This window comes from Sphaeramia orbicularis, chromosome 14 (assembly GCF_902148855.1).
Source record: "Sphaeramia orbicularis chromosome 14, fSphaOr1.1, whole genome shotgun sequence".
In the NCBI taxonomy this organism is placed as follows: domain Eukaryota; kingdom Metazoa; phylum Chordata; class Actinopteri; order Kurtiformes; family Apogonidae; genus Sphaeramia; species Sphaeramia orbicularis.
Window position 1 is genome coordinate 31,697,644 of NC_043970.1, and position 12,874 is coordinate 31,710,517.

Genomic DNA, 12,874 nt, shown 5'->3' on the forward strand with positions numbered 1-12,874 from the left:
TGTTTGTTTACATATTTATTCATTTATTTATTCAGTTGGGTTAAATCTAAAGACGTTATTAATTGGAAATTAAAGAAAAAAGATCAGTTCTTAAGCAAATGCTGACGTTTGTGAAATTAGTAAGAGTTTTGTGGATTTGTGCTGCTGGATCTTCTTTCCAAACAGTCTTTTAATATTTCCAAATGTCTACATGTCATTTATAGATAACAGATGCAAGTCACAATGAAGTGGTGGATCTTCCTCTATATCTCTGTAATAAATTTTAACTTTTATGTTAACCCTTTAGTATGTTTTGTCTTTTAGCAGTACAAACATATTGGTGGCCTGGGGTTCAGTTAAAGAGTGAGAACGAAAGGAGAAACACCAGAGTTTTATCAAGTGTTAGTCTTATCTCCCACATCTCATCATCACAAAAATCTAAAATGAGTTTGCAAGGATAGAGATTGCCTCTAGCTTAAGCCCTCGGCCATTTGTTTATGGTCGGAAACATTTCAACACAACACAAAACCATGGATTAGTAGAAAACAGAGGGTTCATTCATATAAAGACAAGTTATGATCAGAAAACAGCAAAGCTAAGACAACATTGATAATCATCACTTCATAATGCAACCTTTATTCTTGCACTTCTTTGGCATGTTCAATGAGTTTTAGTGTTGCTTAGTGTTAGCTTAGCGCTGCAAAGTTTGTCGCATTAGTCTGTTTTATGAAATTATTCATAACATATGCTGATGTCAGACTGTTTGCTTGTTTTATATATTTGCTCATTTAAGTACTTTTTGTTTGGGTTGTGTTCTGTTGTCTATTGGTTTTGTTGAGTTTTTAGCTGATATTCCTATGGTTACATAGAGTTATGGAATGTGTATATTGCTACAAGTGTTGTAAAGCATTACCATGGCAACACAGGCGGAACTGTGTCTGCCCCTGATGCTGTGGGCAACTGGGCATAAGTAGTCTGTCCAATGCAGGCCATTTATGTGTTCTGCTGCAATGAAACAGACTAAATTCATCCAAAAATTAAATATTCTTACATCCAAGAAAAACTTTTCACTTCTCACACGTCTGTGATTTAACTCATTAGTTCTTATTTCACTGTTTGACTTACTGTTTGTAAATTCACTGGAACTATTTCTTGTATTAATCATTTTAAACATTCATTAAATCATATTCCTCTTCGTCATGATTTTATCTGTTCTGTGTTTTCTTCTCGGTATTTCTATCTTTATAATTTTACTGTCCTCTGTGTTCCTTTTATTTATTTATAAGAATATTAAACTGCCTTTGCATATGAATTTCCACATATAATGTAAATAAACCTGTATCATCTTGTCTAATAAGATCACCTCATAATTCTATTTGTCGGCATTTTGCACTGGCTCTTTATTTTTCTTCGTCACTGAATAATTTGTGGTTAAGACTGGTTCATTTTCATTTCATTTTAAACAGACTTGCGCAGAGGATTGTGGGTATTTCATCAGCACTGAGAATCCATGGATGTATCTTTGAAATTTCTCAGATGGTGGAACCCATTCCTTGGAAGGATCCTACATACTGGAACAATCCTCCAGATAAATCTGATGACGTAGCTTTATGTAAATTAATCCTTGAAGGAGCCTTACTTGAGATTATGAAACAGCCAATACGCTATTAGAAAAGTGGAAATATTCAAAGAAAATTTCAAAGTTAAGTGCTAAAGCAGCTAAGCACAAAACATATTCAATTGCTAATGGTCAGTAGAAATGGCGCCACAGTTTCTAGGTTGTTTTTACAGATAACTGAGAGTGATTTTTTTGCTGAATTGGGTTCCAGCTGTGGTAAAGCTCTGAGGTTATTTCAAAACTCAACTACAGTAAGAGCAATAAATGTGATTTCTTGCTATAAATTTGTTTTATCAAAACATAGTGTTTAACAGAGCATCAAACCTCTTCTTGACTTAGAAACTCTTTTTATACTATGTTCATTTTACACCATGTGATAAATGGCTTCTTTCCCTTTAGCCCGCTGTCACAATGTGAGAGAGCACAGACGTTGTGTTTGTTGCTTTTCATAGATTATTGCAGTTTCTGTTGTTAAGTGGGTCTCCTGCAGAGTTAAATGAGCCTGAGTCCACGGTGTGTGGTCATCATGTCACGGTCAGTGAGGTAAGTATATATACGCTTACCACTAACAGTGAAAATGTACCGTTTCTCAGACTTCAACACACTGGCTCATAGGGGACACGGATTCGCAAAGTAAAAGGGGATGGATTGATTGCTGTCCTTGTCCACTGACACCATCACCCTTCACACCCACTCATACACCCCCCCCCCCACCTCCCTGCCCCATGTTCACACCTCCCACACCCACACCATGACTCCCTCCTCCATCTCCTGCGCTCTGCTTCAGTGATGCAGGTGGAGGCTTGACCTAAAATCTAGGGTGATGAATGACTCCCATCTTGCTGATGCTAGCAGTCCAGTGTGTATGAGCGTGTGAAAATAGATTTGTGTGTCTGAGCCTCAGCCTAACCTATTCTTTTGCTTCTTCTTTAAGGTTATGCTCCTGTTATATCCTTCTAAACCTTTATGAAAGTTAAATTAATACAAGAAATATAGACTTATTGGACTATACAGCTTAATTTAATGAGGTTACTTATTAACTTTAACTAAATTAGATCTATATAGATTTAAAAATATATATATATGTACATGTGTTTACTTGTGACGGGAGGTACAGACTTCCTTCTTACAACACGACAGATCAATTAATCGGTTTGGCTGATAGGACATTTTTGAAAGCAGTTAATGTCAGCAGAAGTTGACATCAGTCGGGACTAATGGCTAATGTCAGTCTTCTAAGCAAGAAACACTGACTATGAGCAAAATAAAAGCTCATAAGATTAAAAAAAACTAACTATCACACTGATTTATTAGTAATGAGTATAAGCATTTATGACTTGGACTTAGACGTTAATTTCAAAAGTTTCTCATGACGTTTCCTTTTCAAACATGCGTAATGTGCTTTCTGTGTCATTTTTTGGAAGCAGCAGCAGCCAGGATAATATTGACTGATTAATTAATACTGGCCTCTTCCCTCTTCAAACCATTGTTCTTATATATTGGCTATTATATTAGATTTAACAGCAAGTTTTACACAAGTGCAATACTGGTACTGAACACATTACAGTGACAATACCTCAAAAAAGGATATACATTTAACATATATCCTCAGTGTCCAGCCAGGGTCAAAGTGCAATATATGTTTATCTCTTCTGTTACTTGGTTGGTTGATGTGTTTGTTTTTATTCTGTAAATATATTTACACTTTTTTTTGTTTTAAACTGTTTTGCACTACGCACCACAAGATAGTTGTCTCTTTTAATTTCATTGTACATATGTTAAATGACAAAGGCATTCTATTCTTTTTTTTTTTTCCTCCAGTGTTTTTATTACATATTGAGTCATCCAGAAAAGCATAATACAGTCATTGTTTTTTGTTTTTTTTATACCCAAACCCATGAACATTCCCACCCGGTTGCACCATAAAAAAGATAATTGGAAAAAAAAAAATAAAATAAAATAAATAAATAAATAAATAAGGGACACAGATATTAGTCACAGACTCGTATTAATAAGACTCCTCTGGAATAAGTGAAGGATCTACCTCTTTTATGTGGTTCAGAACAGGTTGCCAGGTACTGACAAACTTATTGGCACATCCTTTTATAGAATATCTATTTTTTTCTAATATTAAATGATGTAAAAGATCCAGAATCCAAATTAAATGTTTAAATGTTGGAGGTTGTTTATCTTTCCATTTAAGTAGTATTAGTCTTCGAGCTAGAAGAGTGGTGAAGGCAATCGGATTTTTAGATTTTTGGTTTAAATGAAAAGAATGTGATGTTATGCCAAATATTGCCAAAGACATTCTATTCTATTCTATTCTATTCTATTCTATTCTATTCTATTCTATTCTATATTAGCACTGTCATATAAATTTCATGCATATTTTGTGGCTTTTCTTTTGTGCCACATGGTTTGACATCTGAATATTGCAATTTTTAATAAGAAAAGTTAAAAAGCCCCAAAATCTTAACTGAAGTCATAGTTGGAATAAACCAAAAATGACATGTGGTTTTTATTTTGTCTTCATTAGTAAAAAGAAAATCATGAAAACATATTTGCAGAGTCTGACAGTGGAGTGTGGTTTGCATGCTTTTCCTGCAAAATTACCTTATATCTGCAAAAAACAGAACACAGACACGGTGTTATTAATGAGTCATTTCCATGCATAATGTGCCAGGCTGATCTGAAGTCGTCTTTTGATGGTGCATGGTGCTCCTTTGTTCACAGACTACTTCCACTGAGCAGAGCTTGGGGGCACCAAAGTCTGCTCTCCAATCTCCTCCCTACTGTATTCCACAGCTACTCTCTCCTCCGTCCGTCCCCCCCTCTTTTGTGTAGCTACCCGAATAAATTAGCAACCCTAGTCGGAGGAGGGAGGAGGGTTAGGGAGAGCAAGAGAGAGAAGGGGGGCTGGGCCTTGTGGCGGAGGAGTCGGCTTTCATTCGGTGAGGTGCACGGTGCCCTGGAGCGGCTCTGTCTCGCGCATACACGCACCGCGTCTCTATGGGTGAGTGGATGCTGAGAGAGAAGAAGACTGTGACTGAGAAGAAATAAAAAAAAAAAAGACAGAAAGAGGAGAGAAACCTTAAAGATCAGCGACAGACCGGGTAGAGCATTGCGGGGCTGGTTTCTGCTGCAGACTGTGTGAGGAAACCATCCCAGCTGATCCAAACGCGCTCACCTGACAAGGGGAACGGAGACGCAAGAATACCCTTCATTGGAGGAGTAAACCCATCCTTACCCCAGATCTGTGGAATGGGATCAGCTGTCATTTTTGGATTGGATATTATGTAAAAAAAAACAAAAAAACAAAAAACAAAAAAAGAAAGAAAGAAAGCGCAGTCCAGCTGGCCAGAGCGGCTCCATTCAACATTTTGTCCGGGAGGATTGTCTGTCGTTTGGGGGGGAATTGGAAACCCGTTTGCATACTAATCAGGTTTTGGAGGGGATATCCATAGCGCACATCCAGAGCAGCGGAGTGGGTCAGATGAATGTAAGTGACAGCTCCTTTTATTCTCATCTTCTGTGCGTTCACGTTTCTGTTACGAATTGATGCCTATGATCATAAGGGGATCAATGGAAATGAGAAATGCGCTCTGGTTTTCCATACTGAGGGGTGCACCCAGCATCTGCAGCTCACATGCATGATCTGGCTGCTCTGTGATGTGGGGGACACCATTCCAAACGGACTACTATAGTAAACCATGGTGATGCTGCATAGGCTCAGTATTGATTATTGATGAGCATTCACAGATTGGAAAGCTAAACAAACCGGTTTGAATAAGACTCTCAAAGTGAAGATCCTTCAAATGTAAGCTAAGTATGACAGGGAGTTTAGTCTAACAGGCCGGTATATGGGCCTGGTGTGTGTTACAGAACAGTTTAATATCAGTGAGTCAGTGGTTTCTTCCTCGGGGTTGCCAGTTTAGAATGAATACACTTTGTTTTGGAAGGGGGACAGAAACACTTAATGGGAAACCATGAAGTGCACAAAAGTAGCCACCATACTTTGAAGAGACCCAGTGATGTGGAAGGCTGTGTAAAGAAGGGAAAAACCTTTAAGCAAGGCACTTTTAAACTTTCTCTAACAAGTCTGCACTGATGATGGTGTACGGTAGATGTGCTCTTTCCTGTGTGACTTCTTCCAAACAGAGAAAAGACTACATTCAGAAATAAGGAGTACAAGATGATTGCTACCCAGCAAATCAATTCTGACACAATTGTTTTTTTTCAAACATACAGTGTATTTATAGCAGCTACTTTTGGTTGTATATGTTTACATGGCCAACAGCTAAAATGGAAGCCCAGAGGTATATTTAAGCACCTGACCACAATAGTTATTCTAGTCATATCTGGTGTCTACTGGCATCCGCAGCTCCTGGTTTTGTGCTGTAAGAAGGGATACGGATCTTTGCATTATTACACTATCCACTTACATGGTCCAATGTGATCCAGCTTTGCAGTACACTGGCCTCAGCCTCTGGTCTGCACACAACCATTAAGAGTTTGGTTTCTCCAGAGCGATGAGGCATGCAGCAAGACGGTTCTAACAGGAACCATATGGACAACTGTTGGTGCAGCTACGACCAGGCATAGCTTATGTTTGTACAAACAACTTATAATTACTCACATCAACTCCATAGAGGAACAGGTTCTCCTTTACAGAAGCTGGGCTCAAACAACATCAGGATATCCTCAGGGTATTTAGTGAAATTACTTTTAACCCATGAAGACCCAAACAGCCACTGGCGACCAAAACCATCTACTGATGTAAAATGTTTGTAAATACATTTATATAATTGGTGTAAAATACAGTCTGTCATCTTTTCATGGTCATCAGATATGACCCATTTGGACGTTCAGAGGCTCTGTGGTGAATGTGGAAACACTGTCATCTACAACACTGATTCACCAGTGAAACCAATGGAGTTTGATCAGTGACAGTGGATGAACACACTTGGTTTATGTTCAGTTAATGATAGATTTGACTGAAAAAGTCACTTTTTCATCAGTTTTCTCAGTTTTTGATATAATAACCCTCAACTTTAATCTAAGCTCTTATGAACATCTACATGATCAATAAATTAAATACAGGAAAGTACAAGATTCACACTGAAAAAATGTAAAATACAGAGAATAATATTAGAATAAATGATGATAAATCATTTAAGAGAGGTTAAATCCAGAGAAAAAGTCATTTGGGAGCTACAACAAAACATACTGGGTCTTTATGGGTTAATTCAAGGAGTCACAACGGAAATTTTCAGTGGTTTAAACCATGAAAGTGGACATGAGACTGTGCATTTGTAATATCCTGCCCGTAGTGTCGTAGACAGAGGTCCGTTGATCAGCTCAGTGTCAAGTCCTTCTCTAGAGCTTATCAGCAGAGTAAATAGTGGCCTGTTTACTTTGCACTTCATATGGTTCTGCTGAACAGTTAGAGCATCATACAGACTCTGCCAGGGTCAAGGACTTGATTAATGTCAGGGTCATACTCTAAAAATACACACTCTTTAAAACACAGCATCTGCATAAAAACCTCATGTTACAGTTTTTGGATGAGATGTCTTAGTTGTGTCACCCATCACCCTCTGACCCCCCTCCCTCTTGTATTGTGAATTGGATTATTTGTGGTGCATGCTGGCAGCGTCTTGGCATCAGACTTGGCTTGGATTCTGCATCTCATTTGATTCCTTGAATCTTGGAAACTTCATTTCTCATATCTGAACCAGAGTCCAGGCAGACAAACATTCTTAAATGTCTGCTTGAAGCTTTCATCAGTTTGGACTATTTTGAAGATTAAATATAATACCACCATTCAAAGTCTTAAGGGATCTTTTTGTGTTTATTCTAATGGTTTTCTTTAGGGGATGTACAAGTTGGGGTTTTATTCTTTGCAAATCTCATGCAATCTTGAGAGTTTACTTTATGCACTTGAGATATACAGTGTAATCAAATTGCACATTTGCCACCCACATTGACACTCCAATACTGCGTGTGCTCTATCCACTGTTGTCCTTTTTGTGGTTGTCACAAAACCCACATAAGAAGAAAAAAAAATGTCCAGTATTATGATGTGAATAATTTTATCCCAAACCTTTCCCAACAAAGTTATAAGTTTGTTTAGCTAATTAAAAATATAAGGACATTTGGAGAAAAGCTGATGGGACAGAAGGCTTTTGTATAATATCTGCTTCAGCTCATCAGCTCAAATCATGGATAGCTGCCAAGAGAGAAAAAAACTGAGGAGAAAACAGAAATAGAGCATCTTCCCACCCAAATGTTGCAGCTCAGACAAAAATCGGTCTAATTGTATCGCAGAACTGTATTTCTTTTCCTGGGTTTTGTTTTCACGCATGGGAAGTAAGTCTGAGTACAAATATCGGAAAGTGACTCAGACTCTTTCCCTCTTTTTTCCCCCCACACATTTCCCTCAGTCCATTATCTGCTTAACAGTGACTTGCACACCACGTAAAACTAAACCCTGACCTCAACACTAAGTCCTTTAAATACTAAATTTGTATCTTGAAATGAGCACAAGCAAAACATCCATCTGATCCTCGCAAGTATGGAAGTACACACATTTGCCACAGTGTTGAATGGGTAGCAGATGACAGCCAACAACAAACTACAGTAACATAAATAAGATTGTTTTCCTCCTCCCTGGCTCCACAAGTAGCTAGTGGAAATATTTACTCTCCATCTTTCACTTACTGCACATTGCTGATGCCTGGGGTCTGTGTTGGTGTTTGTATTTACCTCTCAGACCACCATCCTAGACACAACACAAACCAAACACTCGATATGGACAGGATTTCATGTAATTTAACTTAGCACGTGACCTATAACCAATGTTACTCCAGAACAATGTGATGGAGCAGCTTTGGTTTCCTGAAAAGCTGCTTCTTTTTGCGTCATCCATCCACAGGAAGGCCACGCGGTTATTAATAACTTTAGTAGTAGAGTCAGAAAATAAGATTCTCATTGATAAGGAATTCCCATTGCTGATTGCTCTGTATTTCATTAACTTCACCCTTGGGGGGATCTTGGTTACCATGGCAGCTACAATCACTATGTCTGCATTGTTGCTGATTAGAATCGTGAAATTTAATTACAGTGCGCAATTGTATAATTTGTGTTGTATGTGTGTGTGTGTGTGTGTGTGTATGCATTGAGGGAAACTTTCCAAAATAGCAAGAAAAATATAGTGTTATCATTGCAATGACTAGCAACACATTGGTTGACAGACAAATTGGGCCTATTTATATCAAATGAGAGTTTACACAGCATTTATCATTCTTGCTCCGTTGCTTTCCAGTGTTTGGAGACAAAGCTTAAAATATGGGGTACAACTTTGTATTTTGCGGCTCTTTAAAAATCATTACATGCGGTCGTAACACACAATAATTCAGTGTAATGCATACAGTTACAGAATGAACCTATTACTCAAAATGTTAAATGTTTTATTCAGTGTGCAGTATGTCTCTGTACAGTCTAACCCCAGATAGTTGCAGACCTCACCTTCCAACAGCACACACAACACGAAGACCCATTTATCTGCAGCTCTGGAAAAGATATTACAGGATGACTGACTCACCCAATCAAAGGAAATTACTGGAGTCTCCTGTCAGATGTTGAGTGATTGACTAGCTGGAGCTTCGAGATGTTCACTTTTTGTTTGTTCTGAGGCCCAGTTATGATGTAACCACCGTCATCATTATTCATGGTCTTTGTCCAGTCGGTCGAGCTCTTGCTGGTCAAGTCAGCTGCACTGGAAAGAACACAGACAGTGGCCAAATTATGAAAAAAATAATACAGGACAGTAGGTGGGTGGACCGTCTTAGCGGCTGCTCAGAAACATTAAGTTTGGATTTTGTCTAATTTTCAAATGTGATAGCAGAAGTTGATCCAAACCAGCCACCATATGCAGACTAGGACTTTAGCTGGCTCATGATTAGGATCATGGATAATAACTGCTGGAAATGGGTTGTTATATTCCTGGAGGAAGCTGCAGATGGAAGTTCTCTATAACGCCTGGTGTCTCATGTTTCCCCATTCTGTACCGCTTCACAGTGGGTTGGACCTGTGACATTGGCTACTGACTGCCAAGATGTGGTTAGATCATTGGAACTGTGTTTGGTTTCTTGCTGTAGATGAATGGAATAAGTGTGTCGGACTGCGCTTGCATGTGTGCATCCTAGCACGTGTGTGACCTTAGGCTATACCTTTGAGCTGATGAAGATACGCTAGATCTGCACCAAACTGTTTTCATTCTGCATATACATCTCTTTTTTTTTTTTTTTTTTTCATCAATATAATAAAGTGAATAAATTGCCAAACAACTGAAAAGTTCCGCAGAATTTTCTCAGAACCTAGTAATTTAAGTCTTCAAAGTAGGGATTAGACATTAGAGATCACTTATGCGCCAATAAAATTATTGGATCTGATATTAAGACCTTTTAGAATTATCAGTATCAATCATTTTTAATGTGCTATCTGAATAAAAAAGTTGAAATGGTTTGTTTTGGCTCTGATGCAGCCTCCTCTTTCTCTGTGGTCTTGAGCAAAGTCCCATCTGCAACTTGACTGGTTATAAACCACATGGCTTATCAGCGCAGAAAGGAGAAAATGGCATGTGTGAAAACCTAGAATGAATATAATTGAAATATTACTGGATTGTACTTGATTCAGCAGTCATCTTAAAGGCATTTCAAAAATTTTTTTATTTTGGAGTCATTCATAGACTGTATGTAATTAGTGAACAGTGGGATTGTGATTCATCCATTGTTTTCTTAAGCCTTTGAACGCAGTAGTTTGCTATTTTGACTTATTAAAGCTAAAAGTGACCATAAGTGGACAAAGAATCTGAAACTATAGGTGCCCAGTGGGTCAGAAGTGAACTAATGTAATGCAACAAATGGATTTTACAATGTTGTTTAACCACACCTGAATTTGAGCTGTCCATCTGGGAAAGAAAGAGTTTTATTAAGTAAAATGAAACACTAAAAGTCTGACTCAGTAGCAGTAAGCTGTCAAACAGACCTGTCAGTCAAAGTCTGACATGGCAGGCATCAAAACCTCTATTTGACCTGAGATCTGGTTAACAGAGGAAAAATGTAAAGGTGGACCACCAGATCACTATGGTTTCAAATGAAACAAATGAGGCCAGAATGAGTCCTGGAAAAAATTATGGTTAGTATATTTAGTGAAGTTCAGTGTAAGTCTATGGGAGCTATGGCTTTTTGGACCATCAGCGCTGTTACAAGCATAAAATGCTTCCATATTGGCTTTTTTTTGGAGCTAAGGTCATTGCCCTTTGGAGCTGCTTTAACCCATGAAGAACTAAATATCCAATGTTGACCCAAAGTATCTACTGTTCTAAGATGTTTAATACCATGTTGATCCACTAATGCAATCAAATACATGTAAATAATTAGTGTTAAATAAAGTTTGTCATCTTTTCATGGTCATCACATATGACCCATTTGAACTTTCAGAGGCTCCGTAGTGAACGTGGAAACACCATTATCTTCTACAACATTGATTTACCAGTAAAACCCATAGAGTTTGATAAATGACAGTAGATGGAGACACTTGGTTTATGTTCAGATAATGATAGATTTTTCTCAAAAAGTCAACTATTCTTCAGTTTTCTCTGTTTCTGATATAATAACTGTTGAATGTACTCTGAGCTTTTTTGGAACATCTACATGATCAATAAATTAAATATAGGAAAATGCATGATTTTCACTAAAAAAACCCACAAAATACAAAGAATAATATTGCAATGAATGGTGATACATTGCTTAAGAGAGGTTAAATATGGAGAAAAATTCACTTGGGAATTGCCACAAAAGTCGCACTGGGTCTTAATGGGTTGAAATGAACCACAAAGATTTTAATGTTAATTGTAAAGTATCCATTTTCACTGTTGTATATTACAAATAATGAGTGTTAGCCCTGAGGAAAACATCATCTATCCCTATTTTTGTCAAAACAGGAGGTTTCTTCAGTTAAAACAGAAAAAAGAGAAGCTGTATCCCCTCTGTGGCTTTTTTTATTGTTATTGATCAAAGAATCAATAAATTGAAACAGTTTTGTACCTTTGATTGATTCGTTCCCTTATAGAAGATGATTGGTTGAGGCGTGTGTGTATGCTCATATGTTTCCGGATGAAGTGAGGTATTCATTTCATTAGTCATATGAAGAGATAAATGTAGGCATGACTCACAGCGGGGATGAATGAAACATGGTAACTGCTGCCTATCTGGGTGCTTGACAGATGAAGAAAGAGTCTAGGCTTTGAGGCGAACGAGTTGAGTAGAAAGAGGAAGAGGGAGAGCCTGTCGGTGTAGGGTCTCATGTGTTTTTAATGAAGTAAGTGAGATGATCTGAGCTTCTGGTAACTTCAAACACTCGCAACGAGCTGAAAGCCGCATGTAGGGCATCGCAGCTCAGGTAGTGCAATGTGTTATGTAAGTTAAGGGATTCAGAGTCTGGGTGTGTGTGGGTGGTGTGAGAGAGGGGTGGAAAAGGAAAAGTGAGATGAAGTTTTTTTTATTTTTTGGTAACTTGGAGAACAGGTATGGCCTTAAGTAATATCAAAGATGCATTTCTGCTTGTAATTTTCTAATTTTTATTCATTTACTGACGGATATTGCGGCCTGTTTAATCCTCTAAAGCAAATTAAAACAAAGACAGACAGACTTAATTCCCAGACTTACCACAAGAAATGTAATGGAGTAACATAATACATAAGCATTCTCTAGCTGAGCAGCTGTTGGCGCGCCACTAACCAGGGAGTTGATGGAGGATTTAATAACTAGAAAGCAAACTCAGTCTTCCATATTCATTGGTTTGTGATGAGTAATTACAAATTTAGATAGTTTCCCAGATCTGTCAGCTAAAGAAGAATAACCAGTTGTCGTCTGACTTTGTGAAATTAAGTATGTCGTATTTCTTTTAGGAACATGACCCCTTTTCACCTCAGTGGAATTTACTCTACTAGCTGGCTATCTTTTCAACAAAACATTTTATCACTTTAATTAATATTTATGTGTTTTCTGAAACAATAACATGACCTGGTATGATTGGTTGGCTGTAAGTCCATCGCTGATTAGCTCATTGGGTGGAATGCAGAAGAGATTAAAAAGTGTGTGTGTTATTTTGTGTGTTACACTTACAGGATGGCTCTTTAGTTTCCCTTCTCGTAAGTCTGTTTTGGCTATCAGAAGAGTGTTGTGTCTTTGAATGTTTCCTCTGTTTGTTTAT

The 12,874-nt window shown here is 37.8% G+C and overlaps 1 protein-coding gene across 1 annotated transcript in view; it reads left to right on the forward strand.

Moving 5' to 3' along the window:
- Nucleotides 1-4,550: 4,550 nt before the first annotated feature.
- Nucleotides 4,551-12,874, forward strand: part of dchs1b (dachsous cadherin-related 1b) — a 106,343-nt gene continuing 98,019 nt past the window's right edge. Inside the window, exon 1 of the mRNA XM_030154634.1 lies at nt 4,551-5,096. The gene's annotated coding sequence lies outside the window, so the exon portion shown is untranslated. The remainder of the gene's footprint in view (nt 5,097-12,874) is intronic.